Source organism: Tachyglossus aculeatus, unplaced genomic scaffold, assembly GCF_015852505.1.
Source record: "Tachyglossus aculeatus isolate mTacAcu1 unplaced genomic scaffold, mTacAcu1.pri scaffold_102_arrow_ctg1, whole genome shotgun sequence".
NCBI classification, from domain to species: Eukaryota; Metazoa; Chordata; class Mammalia; order Monotremata; family Tachyglossidae; genus Tachyglossus; species Tachyglossus aculeatus.
Window position 1 is genome coordinate 651,613 of NW_024044843.1, and position 12,515 is coordinate 664,127.

Genomic DNA, 12,515 nt, shown 5'->3' on the forward strand with positions numbered 1-12,515 from the left:
CACAAGGGACAGGTAACTGAGGAAGAAATACACTGGCCGATTGATTAGGTGGCTGAACCGAATGGTGAGGAGAATGAGCAGAGTTCACATCACGATGCCAATATAAAGGAGCAGAAACAGCCCAAAACTGCACCGTAGGATTTGGGGAAAGTCCCAAGTAAAGTCTGAAATATTGTTCTGGTTTTCCATGAAGTCAGCAGAGGCTGTCCCTGGAAGTCGTGACTTTGCCTGAAATGATAAAATATTGAAACATAGTGAATAAGACAAAACATCCATGTCTTCTCTGTAGCTCTCTAGGGTTCGCTCACATGAACCAAGCTTGATCATACATTTTTACTCTTGAAGTATGACCTTTTATTTGTAATTTTTAACCTGTCTCGATGACATTGATATGCATGGTTTTCTTCAGCATGGCAAGCATTTTAGGAAGGAAATGGAAGTAGGAATAAAGGAGCAGAATTTTCAAGTTAAGGAGGTTTGCTTCATTTCTTCAGGCACTGATAAGAAGAAAGAACTGATGTCTTTAGGATCAGGAAGGAACTGCACAATTATGCTGGCTCTGCCACTGGATGTGTGTGACCTTGAGCAAGTCACTCAACTTCTCTGTGCCTCAGTTACATCATCTTTAAAAGGGGATTAAGCCTGCTAGTCCCATGTCGGACACGGACTGTGTCCACCTTGATTAGCTTGCATCTACCACAATGCCCAAGTACAGTGCCTGGCACATGGGAAGCGCTTAACACATACCATTAGGAAAAAGAAAAAAAGAAGAAAAACTCTGACCCTACTACCACGCATCATACTTGAAAAATTCATTTTATAGACAGTTCACTACAGATTGTCTACCTGCAAGTGAAGAGCAAATTACCTTCACATTATAACATAAAACTGCAACAAAGATATCTGAACATTATCATGGGGATAGTTCCTTAATGGTCCTCTCAATTATACATCATATTTTTCAAACTCCATGGATAGGCACGGTAGTGTCTCCAGCATTCTGAAAGCTACTTTTCCCAGTATTTGTCTTCTATTCTAGTGGTTTTTCCATGGTATCTTATTTAATGGCAGCCATCTCCCTATTCTGAGTTTCTTTTTCTTTAGAATCCTAAATCCTCACATCATAGTTTCAATTGCAGAAGAAGGTACCACTGAGAACATTGCCCCCTTTCCTTCAGTGAAAACTGTGATCTCAAATAAATCCCTTCCATTAAGCAATTCCAGTCCTCCCCAACTTTTTTAAAAGACCTCAGTCTGGTGAATTAGTCCCTTAGCAATACTATACACCAATATTAATGTACTAACTGATGTAAAGATGACTTTTTAATCATCTTTTTTAAGTTCATTCTGTGTGCCAGGCACTGTACAAACTGCTGGGGGTAGATATAAGGCAATCATTTTAGACATAGTCTAGATTCCATATGAAGCTCAGAGTATCAATTTCCATATGTATATATGTTTGTATGCATTGATTACTCTATTGATTTATTTTATTTGTACATATTTATTCTATTTATTTCATTTTGTTAATATGTTTTGTTTTGTTCTCTGTCTCCCTCTTCTAGACCGTGAGCCCACTATTGGGTAGGGACCGTCTCTATATGTTGCCAACTTGTACTTCCCAAGCGCTTAGTACAGTGCTCTGCACACAGTAAGCGCTCAATAAATACGATTGAATGAATGAATTAATTAATTAATTTTACAGGTGATGTAACTGAAGCACACAGAAAGAAGTTAAGTGACTTGCCCAAGGTCACACAGCAGGCAAGTGGAAGAAACAGGATTAGAACCCAAATCTTTCGACTACTAGACTTGTGGTTTTCCCACTAAGCACACTACCTCCCATTGAAAATCATAAATGCTGCCCCCTCCATGTCTGAAAGGAGTTTTCAACCCCTGTTTTGTGTCTCATCTACCAGCAAGGACGGACTGAGGCAATTGTATGAGTAGAACCCACTGAGAACCCTGCTTTGCACATAAGCATTTACTAGACACTGTATCTACTAAAACCCACATCTGCCATAGCCGCACAGCACACATCAAATAAGTAACTCTCTCTCTCTAGAAGCTTACAGTTAATTTTAACATCAGCTGAAACTGTAATTAGCTATCCATCCCATTAAGCAGTAGTTATTCCTTTTTCTGAAAATATTTTATTTGAAATGGCATAGGATAATTGATGGCTGCATTAAATATGGTCATTGAGATGGAGGAAGGGATTTATTCATTCATTCAAACGTATTTAATGAGTGATTACTGTGTGCAGAGCACTGTAATAAGCGCTTGGAAAGTACAATTCGGCAACAGATAGAGACAGTCCCTACCAACAACAGGCTCACAGTCTAGAAGGGGAATACAGACAACAAACGAAAACAAGTAGACAGGCATCAATGGTATCAAAAGAGATAAATAGAATTATAGATATATGCACATCATTAATAAAGTAAATAAAGTAATAAATATGTGGGGCATGGAAGGGGGTAGGGGATATGAGGAGGGGAGCAGGAGTAGAGTAAAAGGGGGCTTAGTTTGGGAAGGCCTCCTGCAGGATGTGAGCTCTCAGTAGGGCTTTGAAGGTAGGAATAGAGCTAGTTTGGAGGTTGTCTGGAGGGAGGGCATTCCAGGACAGAGGTTGGACGTCGGCCATGAGTCCATGGTGGGACAGGCGAGAACGAGGCACAGTGAGCAGGTTAGCGGCAGAGGAGTGGAGTTTGTGGGCTGCACTGTCGAAAGAGAGAAGGGAGGTTACGTAGGATTGGGCAAGGTGATGGAGAGCTTTGAAGCCAATAGTGAGGAGTTTTGCTTCATGCAAAGGTTGATAGGCAACCACTGAAGATTTTTGTTGAAGGGAGTAACATGCCCAGAGAGTTTCTGTAGAAAAATAATCTGAGAAGCAGAGTGAAGTATAGACTGATGGGTAGGGACTGTCTTTATATGTTGCCAACGTGTACTTTCCAAACGCTTAGTACAGTGCTCTGCACAGAATAAGCGCTCAATAAATACAATTTATTGATTGATTGATTGACTGACTGAAGCGGGGAGAGACAGGAGGATGGGAGATCAGAAAGGAGGCTGATGAAGTAATCCAGTCGGGATACGATGAGAGATTTTACCAACAAGGTAACGGCTTGGATGTAGAGAAAAAGGCAGAGCTTGGTGATGTTGTGAATGTGAGACCGGCTGGTTTTGGTGATGGATTGAATGTGTGGCGTGAATGAGAGAGTGGAGTCAAGAATGACACCCAAGGTTGCGGTCTTGTGAGACAGAAAGGATGCTAGTGCTATTCATAGTGACAGGAAAGTCAGGGAGAGGTTAGGGTTTGGGAGGGAAGATAAGGAGCTCAGTCTTGGACATCTTGAGTTTTAGCTGGCAGGCAGATATTCAGGTGGAGAGGTGCTGAAGGCAGGAAGAGATACGAACCTGGAGGGAGGGAGAGAGAATAGGGGAGGAGTTGTAGATTTGGGTGCCATCTGCATAGAGATGAGAGTTGAAGCCATGGGAGCAAATGAGTTCACCAAGGGAGTGAGTATAGATGGAGAACAGAAGAGGACCAAACACTGACCCTTGAGGAACCCCTAAAGTTAGGGTATGGGAGGGGAAGGGGGAACCCACGAAGAAGACTGAGAATGAACGTCCAGAGAGATAAGACTGGGACCAGGAGAGTACAAAATGGAGTCCATGAAGCAAAGGTTGGAGAACGTGTTGAGGAGAAGGGAATGGTCGACAGTGTCAAAGGCAGCTGAGAGGTCGAGGAGGATTAGGATAGAGTAGGAGCCATTGGATTTGGCAAGAAGGAGGTCATTGGTGACCTTTGAGAAGGCAGTTTCGGTGGAGTGGAGGGGAAAGAAGCCAGATTGGAACCAGGAGGGAGTCGGAGTTGGGAAATTTGAGGCAGTGGGTGTAGACGACTCGCTCTAGGAGTTAGGAAAGAAAAGTTAGGAGGGAGATAGGGTGATAACTTGAAAGGGCAGTGGAGTCAAGAGAGGGGCATTTTTAGGATAGGAGATAAGTGGGCCAGTTTGAAGGCAGAGGGGAAGAAACCGTTGGAGAGTGAGAGGTTGAAGACGGAAGTGAAGGAGGGGGAGGTTGGAAGGGATGAGAGTTTTTATAAGATGAGAGGGAATGGAGTCGAAGCATAGGTGGAGGGGTGGCACTTGAGAGGAGGGTGGAGATCTCATCTGAAGATACTGCTGGGAACGATGGGAAAGTAGAGGAGGGGGTTGAGAGCAGGGGGATGGAGAAGGGGTAGGGGAGATTTTCTAGAGCTCAGACCTGATGGTATTAATTTTCCTAATGAAGTAGTTGGCCAGTTTACTGGGGCTGAGGGATGGAGGAGGGGGAGGAACAGTGGGCCTGAGGATGGAGTTAAATGTCCAGAATAGCTGGAGGGGGTGATGGGCATGTTTACAGTCCAATAAACAATAAGAATCTTCATTTCACCTGAACCTAGGAGAAAACCTGGGTTGACTGTACAGAGAAGAGTTGAGTGGATAAAATAAACCAAATGCAGGAGGGGAAGACAGGAGTTGTGGACATCCATTTCACCTGCCTAATTTTCCCTCCAAAAGTGGCTTCCAACACCACACCTTTCTCATGGCCGTTTTCATATCTCTGTTCCTCAGAGTGTAGATGAGGGGGTTGAACATGGGGGCAATGATGGTGTAAAACAGAGTGAACACCTTATCGTAGGGGAAAATCTGGGCTGGTCGCGGGTAAATGAAGATTCCAGGCAAGAAAAACAATGTCACCACAGTGATGTGGGAAGCGCAAGTAGAGAGGGCTTTATGACGTCCTTCCAAAGAGCGGGTCCTCAGACTGGCTAAAATGGTGACATAAGAGAAGACTAAGACTGCAAAGGAAACTGAAACAATTGTCCCTGTATTGGCGAGGACTAAAATTCCAGTCACGTAAGTATCTGAGCAAGCCAGTTCCAGGAGAGGGTAAACATTGCACAAATAGTGATCAATCTTATTAGGGCCACAGAAAGGCAAAAAATGACAAGGACCCACTGGACCGTGGAATGGAGAAACGCTCCTCCCCAGCACACTGCAACCACTGTGACACACCGCTGATTGTTCATGATGACCATATAATGTAAGAGTTAACATATGGCAACATAGCGATCTTAGGCCATCCCCAGGAGAATGAAGATCTCAACCCCACCAAATAAGTGCAGGGTGAAGAATTGCATCATGTAGTGGACAAAAGAGATGGTTGTCTTCTCAGACAGCAAATCTCTGACCAGTTTGGGAGTCACCGTGGAGGTGAAGCAGAGGTCCATGAGGGGCAAGTGACAGAGGAAGAAGTACATGGGCTGTTTAATGAGAAAACTGCCTCTGACGGTGACGAGGATGACAAGATTCCCTAAGAGGATTGCAATGTAACAGGGGAGGAACAGCCCAACGAGGAATATCTGCAAAGTTCTATCACTGGACAGACCTAAAAGAACAAATTCTGTTACGTTGTTCCTATTTTCCATCCTGGGAATGAGGAATATTTACCTGAAATGACTGCAAAATGAAACATTGTAAATAACATTTAGAAAATTGCAGTGACCAGTTCATTCTACTTATAATTGAATATCACTTACAGTACTGTGTCAATGTATATGAGAACACTGCAAGAGAAATTTCATATCTTTTCTGGATATGCATCCCTTTCATTTCTAGTGAGGTGATAAGAATATTTTTTTATTCATTAAGTGCTCACCAGTAAGTGCCTGCACGTGCCAGGCATTGCGTTAAGTCCCAGAATACAGGCTAATCAGAGAGGAAATAGTCTTTCTTGCATATAGACCTCACAATCTAAGAAGTAGAGAGAGGGAAAATTTTATCTCCATTTTGCAATGGAGAAAACTAAGGCACAAAAGAAGCAGCCTGGCCTAATGGAAAGGGCAAAGTCCTGGGAGTCACAAGATTTGGGTTCTAATTCAGGGTCTGTTTTCCACATCTTGACATGTTGAAGCACCCTGACTTATTGGAAAGGGGTTGGGAGTCAGAGGTCATGGGTTCTGATCCCATCTCTGCCATTTGTCAGCTGTGTGACTTTGGACAAGTCACTTAACCTGTCTGTGCCTCAGTTATCTCATCTGTAAAATGGGGATTAAGACTGTGTGCCACACATGGTACAACCTGATTACTTTGTATCTACCCATGTGTTTAGAACAGTGCTTGGCGCATAATAACCACTTAACAAATATAATTATTATCATTATTATTTTTATTATGTTAAGTGATTTGCCCATGGTCAAGCAGCAGACAAGTGGTGGGGACAGATTAGAACCCTGGTCCTTTTGACTCCCAGGCCCATGCTCTATCCACTAGGTCACATTGCTTGTCTGTACTGATTATCTTTTACCTATCTTAGTACTTACTACAGTATTTAGCACATAGGACATAATAAATATCAAAATAAAAATAACAAAAATAATTACCCTGAATCTATTCCTGTGTATAACACAGAGTAAATGCTTAATACCATAATTATTAAAAAACAAGCAATCAATCCTATTTATTAAGTGCTTACTATATGCAGAGCACTGCACTAAGCACATTCGAGAGTACAACATAACAGAGTTGATGCACACATTTCCTGCCCGATTATTATTGATATCATTATTAAGAGATTGAGTGGCTTGTCCAAGATCACCCAGCAGTTCAGGAGCAGAGCAGGAAATAATAATAATAATAATAATGATAATAATAATAATAATAATAATAATAATAATAATAATAACAACGGCATTTGTTAATCACTTACTATGTGTGAAGCACTATTCAAAGCACTAGGGGGGCCACAAGGTGATCAAGTTGTCCCACGTGGGGCTTACAGTCTTAATCCCCATTTTAAAGATGAGGTAACTGTGGCTCAGAGAAGTTAAGTGACTTGCCCAAAGTCACACAAGTGACAAGTGGTGGAGCCGAGATTAGAACCCATGACTTCTGACTCCCAAGCCCATGCTTCTTCCGCTGAGCCATGCTGCTTCTCTAACATGAGGTTCACACTTAATCCCCATTTTACAGTTGAAGTATCTGAAGTACAGAGAAGTGAAGTGACTTCCCCAAGGTCACACAGCAGCAATGTGGTGGAGCCGGGATTGGAACCCAGCTCCTTCTGACTCCCAGGCCAGTACTGTATCCACTAGGGCATGCTGATTCCCATATCCAGGTCTCTCACTCCCAGTCCTGTCATCTTTCCATTGAGCGGTAGTGCCCAGCAGTAAATACATTCCTTTAGAGATCATATTTGTCGCATGAGGATGTTTCAGAATTCAAACAATCTGATTTCCTTTTCCTAATAAATCCCACTCTCCTTTGAATCCACATCTTATCGTGGCAGTAGAGTCTGCGTATTCTGATGAGGCTTAGAGCTTGGAGCTAGAGAGCAATTCTCACATCAGGGTTACCCACAATGGAAAGGTCAAAAGCCAAAGCACCAGACAAAGGTGATTCACTTGTGGTGGGCAGCAGCAGCATGGGAAAGAAGGCAATAGAAGAGGACTTCCATATTTTTTACCAAGAAAACGCTATGGACTACATACCAGAACAAGTACAGAAGAAAATGGGATGTTCTGGCGAAGACATGTCCAAGGAGACACCAAAGGTAAGAAACGACTCAAAGACATTCAACAACAACAGTAAAGCCCATCAGTTATGGGATTCCTTTAAGGACCACTTTATTAGAACCAAAAAATCACAAGAGGGTGTTATTCAGATATTTGTTAAACATTCCTGGAGATCTGCCAAAAGAAAACGGTGGGCTAAAAAAAGTACATTTTATCCGTCTCACAATATTTCAGAATTAAGATTGTGATTTTGATGAAGACGAAAATTCACAATCCATGCTCAATTTTCCAAGTAGAGTCAGCCAATTCAAACCTAGGGTCTTGCAATCTGGCTTTCGTTATATTTTAAAACGACTAGGGAACTGTATGGGAAAAGTCCATGAATCAAAGATTGAGAATTGAGTAATTAAGAGAAAACTCTGTTATAAAAATTTTTAAAAAAAACCTTACCCCTCTGTTAGTCTTCCACAATGATGCATTTCTGTGTGCTTGGATCTTTATGTCCAGTCATGAGAAAGATAAGGCTTTTAAGGGCTGCATCAGGACAGAACTTGTCTCATTGAAAGTCCATCTATCACATTGGAAGGAGGCAGTTTCCAAAACACTGGAGGTTCTGAATCTCGAGTCGTCTCTGGTTTCCCGAGAATCAAATTTATTTCCTTGGGGGTGTCTGAGACGTGCAACCCCACCCACCTATGTCTGAGCTCAGAGAGGCTGGGAAAAAGACAATTACAAACTTTTCCCCCTCAACGCAGTAAATCCATCACGAAAACGTGCCGTTCTCACCCCCTCAACATTGCCAGGATCCGCCCTTTCCTCTCCATCCAAACCGCTACCCTGCTCGTTCAAGCTCTCAGCCTATCCCGTCTGGATTACTGTATCAGCCTCCTCTCCGACATCCCATCCTCCTGTCTCTCCCCACTTCAATCCATACTTCACGCCTGTTCCCGGATTATTTTTGTCCAGAAATGCTCTGGGCATGTTACTCCCTTCCTCAAAAATCTCCAGAGGCTACCAATCAACCTATGCATCAGGCAAAAACTCCTCACTCTCGGCTTCAAGGCTCTCCATCACCTCGCGCCCTCCTACCTCACCTCCCTTCTCTCCTTCTACAGCCTTGCCCGCACCCTCCGCTCCTCTTCTGCTAATCTCCTCACCGTGCCTCGTTCTCGCCAGTCCCGCCGTCGACCCCCGGCCCACGTCATCTTTCTGGTTTGGAATGCCCTCCCTCCGCACATCCACCAAGCTAGCTCTCTTCCTCCCTTCAAAGCCCTACTGAGAGCTCACCTCCTCCAGGAGGCTTTCCCAGACTGAGCCCCCTCCTTCCTCTCCCCCTCCTCGCCCTCCCCATCCCCCCTGCCTTACCTCCTTCCCTTCCCCACAGGACCTGTATATATGTATATATGTTTGTAGGTATTTATTACTCTATTTATCTATTTATTTATTTTATTTGTACATATTTATTCTATTTATTTCATTTTGTTAATATGTTTTGTTTTGTTGTCTGTCTCCCCCTTCTAGACTGTGAGCCGACTGTTGGGTAGGGACTGTCTCTATATTTTGCCAACTTGTACTTCCCAAGCGCTTAATACAGTGCTCTGCACACAGTAAGCACTCAATAAATACGATTGAATGAATGAATAAATAAATGCCTTGTACAGAGCTATCTTTGGAAAAAACTTTGCCTAAAAGACCCAGCTATTAAAGCAAATTATTTTAAAGGTCTAGGGACTCTGCCAGCTCCCAAAGTCCCCGAAGATCTTCTTTATCAGAGGTGGTGGTGGAACAAATCCAGGAACCTTTCTTCATAAGGTTGAAAACAAGTTTGAGTACATCTTCGTAGGCATTGCTATCAATTCTGTAACTTTGCCAATGTTTTCAATTATAATTTAACCATTTTATGATCATTTTCTTCTCCTGAGATTATACCCTCTCAACTACACAGTCCATTCATCTGCACTCACAGCCAGCCATAGAACTAAGACACTATTAAAGAACTTAATGATTCATTTAACCATATTTCAATTTTTTTTGTCCAATTGTAATTTATTCTGTACCTCTCACTGCCAATAGATTGTAAATTCCTTGAGACCAGGGATCATGTATTTTATCTTTATTATACTCACACAAGGGCTTAGGTTTGTGCTCTGTATACAGTCAATGCTCAATAAATACTATAGATTGATTGCTTTATGAGCAAGTTACGGAAAGCATGCGATAACCCTAATGGTCAACATAAAGGATAAATGTTCATTCACCTTTAAATTTCAAAAGATTTCATGACACCAGTTGGCTACAGAATTATGCAGTTATGAAAACACTGAAGCGACTCACAAATCATATAGCTAAGGTATCTTGTTTGAAGAGAAGCTGGTAAAAAATACCCTTTAGAAATAATAATTTATACATCAACCACACGCATTGAAACTCAGGTTTACCTATTTCTAAATCACAGAAAAACTCTTCCCAAGTGGTTTTTAATTTTTTTTCAGAATCAAAGAATCAACTGGAAATTTACTCATGGAGTTTCTGTCTCCCTCCGGGGCACAACCCACCCCAGCATATGGATCGAAGAGCAGGTCATAAACACACAGACCAGACATGAGTGGAGACGGTGTCCTCCAAGAGGTCTTCCCTGAATAAGCTTCATTTACCTTTCCTGCCCTCCCTTCTGCAATGACTCTGCACTTGGCTGTGCACCTCTCAAGAACTTTGGTTTTCTTCCCAGCCCAGATCATTTATAGTACATCTCCTTATGCTCTAAAGTTTCCCCAGCTGTACTTTATTTTAGTGTATATCTCCCCGTGTAAACTGTCAGTGTACTGTGGGCAGAGGTAATGTCTGCCAATTCTGTTGTATTGCACTTTACCAAGTGCTTAGTAAAGTTCTCCAACTGCTTAGTACAGTGGTTTACACAAAGTAAATGCTCAATAAATGCGACTGAATGAAGCCCATTGTGGGCAGGTATTGTCTGTTTTTATTGCTATAGTGTACTTTCCAGGTGCCTAGTAAAGTGCTCTGCACACAGTAAACGCTCAATAAATACAATTGAATGAAATGAATGAATGCTGTCACATAAGTGCTCAATGAACACAACTGATTGATTGATTGATTAACATCACCCCCTCCGGAGCTCAAGTATTGTGGTACCATCACCCAGCACGGTTTTCCCAAGGGAATACTAATAATCATTATGGTACTTATTAAATGCTGACAATGTGCCAAGCACTGTTCTAAGAGCTGGGGTAGAAACTATTTAATCTGGTAGGACACAGTCCCTGTCCTGCATAGAACTCACACTCTTATCCCCATTTGACAGATGAGGTCACTGAGGCACATAATAATATGATGGCATTTATTAAGTGCTTACTATGTGTAAAGCACTGTTCTAAGCGCTGGGGAGGTTACAAGGTGATAAGGTTGTCCCACGGGTGGCTCACAGTCTTAATCCCCATTTTACAGATGAGGTAACTGAGGCACAGAGAAGTTAAGTGATTTACCCAAAGTCACACAACTGACAATTGGTGGAGCTGGGATTTGAACCCATGATATATGACTCCAAAGCCCGAACCCTTTCCACTGAGCCATGCTGCTTCACATAGAAGTGAAGTGACTTGCCCAGGGTCACACACAGCAGACAAGTAGCCGTGTTGGTTAGAACCCAGGTCCTCCTGACTCCAGGCCCATGTTCTCTATCCACTAAGCAATTCTCCAGCCCTTCAGGTCTCAGAGGGAAACAAAGACTTCTCTCATACCCTCCTATATTCCTGTCCCTTTTGTAAACTAGAGGTCTAAGTGACTAGAGGTCTAAGAGAAGTAATAGTTAGAAATGTGATATGTGTTAAGTACTCGCTATGTGCCAAAAATTGTATTGAGCACCTAAATAGATATAAAATAATCAGGTCAGACACAGTCGCTATCCTTCATAGGGCACCCAGTCTAAGTAGTAAGAGGAACAGGTATCAAATCCCTATTTTACGGGTGAAGAAACTGAAACACAGAGAAGTTAAGGGACGTGCCCAAGGTCACACGGAAAGCAAGTGATTTTTACTATTATTATTATCATTATGGTATTTCTTATGTGCTTACGTTATGGATAGAAGCCACCCCGTGCTCCTTAAAGGAAGCCGGGAATGACATTGTATTCCAGTTCTCTCTTGGAATCTAAATCCAACTTGAAATCTAGGCCAAATTCCAACCAGATCCCTAGTTTGAGACAAAGTCTTAAGTCTTGCAGCACGGCCTAGAGGGTATAACATGAGCCTGAGAATCAGAAGGAACTGGATTCTTATTCTGGTTCTGCCACTGCATGTGTGTGACCTTAAGCAAGTCACTCAACTTCTCTGTGCCTCAGTTACATCACCTGTAAAATGGGGATTTAGCCTGTTAGTCCCATGTGGGACACGGACTGTGTCCACCTTGATTAGCTTGTATCTACCGCAGTTTCCAAATACAGTGCCCGACACATAGTAAGTGCTTAAGAAATGTCATTATAAAAAAGAAAATGAGAAGAAAAACTGTGACCCTACTACCACGCATCATGCTTACAAAAATCATCTTGGAGACAATACACTACTGATTGTCCACCTGCCAAGTGAGGGGCAAATTAGCTTCACATGATAGCATAAAACTGCAAAAAATATATCTGAACATTCTCATGAGGATAGTTCCTTAACACTCCTCTTACTTCTACATCATATTTTTCAAACTCCATGGATATGTACATTATTGTCTCCATCGTTCTGAAAGCTACTAATCTCAGCATTTATCTTCAATTCTAGTAAGTTTTCCATTTTATCTTATTTAGCTGCAGCCATCTCCCTATTCTGAGTTTCTTACTCTTTCGAGCCCTAAATCCTCACGTCATACTTTCAATTGCAGAAGAAGGTACCACTGAGAACACTGCCTCCCTTCCTTAAATGAAAAATATGATCTCAAATAAATACCCTCC

General features: G+C 42.3%; 1 pseudogene; it reads right to left on the reverse strand.

Moving 5' to 3' along the window:
• Positions 1-870: 870 nt before the first annotated feature.
• Positions 871-5,080, reverse strand: LOC119922467 (annotated as a pseudogene).
• Between the last annotated feature and the right edge of the window lie 7,435 nt (positions 5,081-12,515).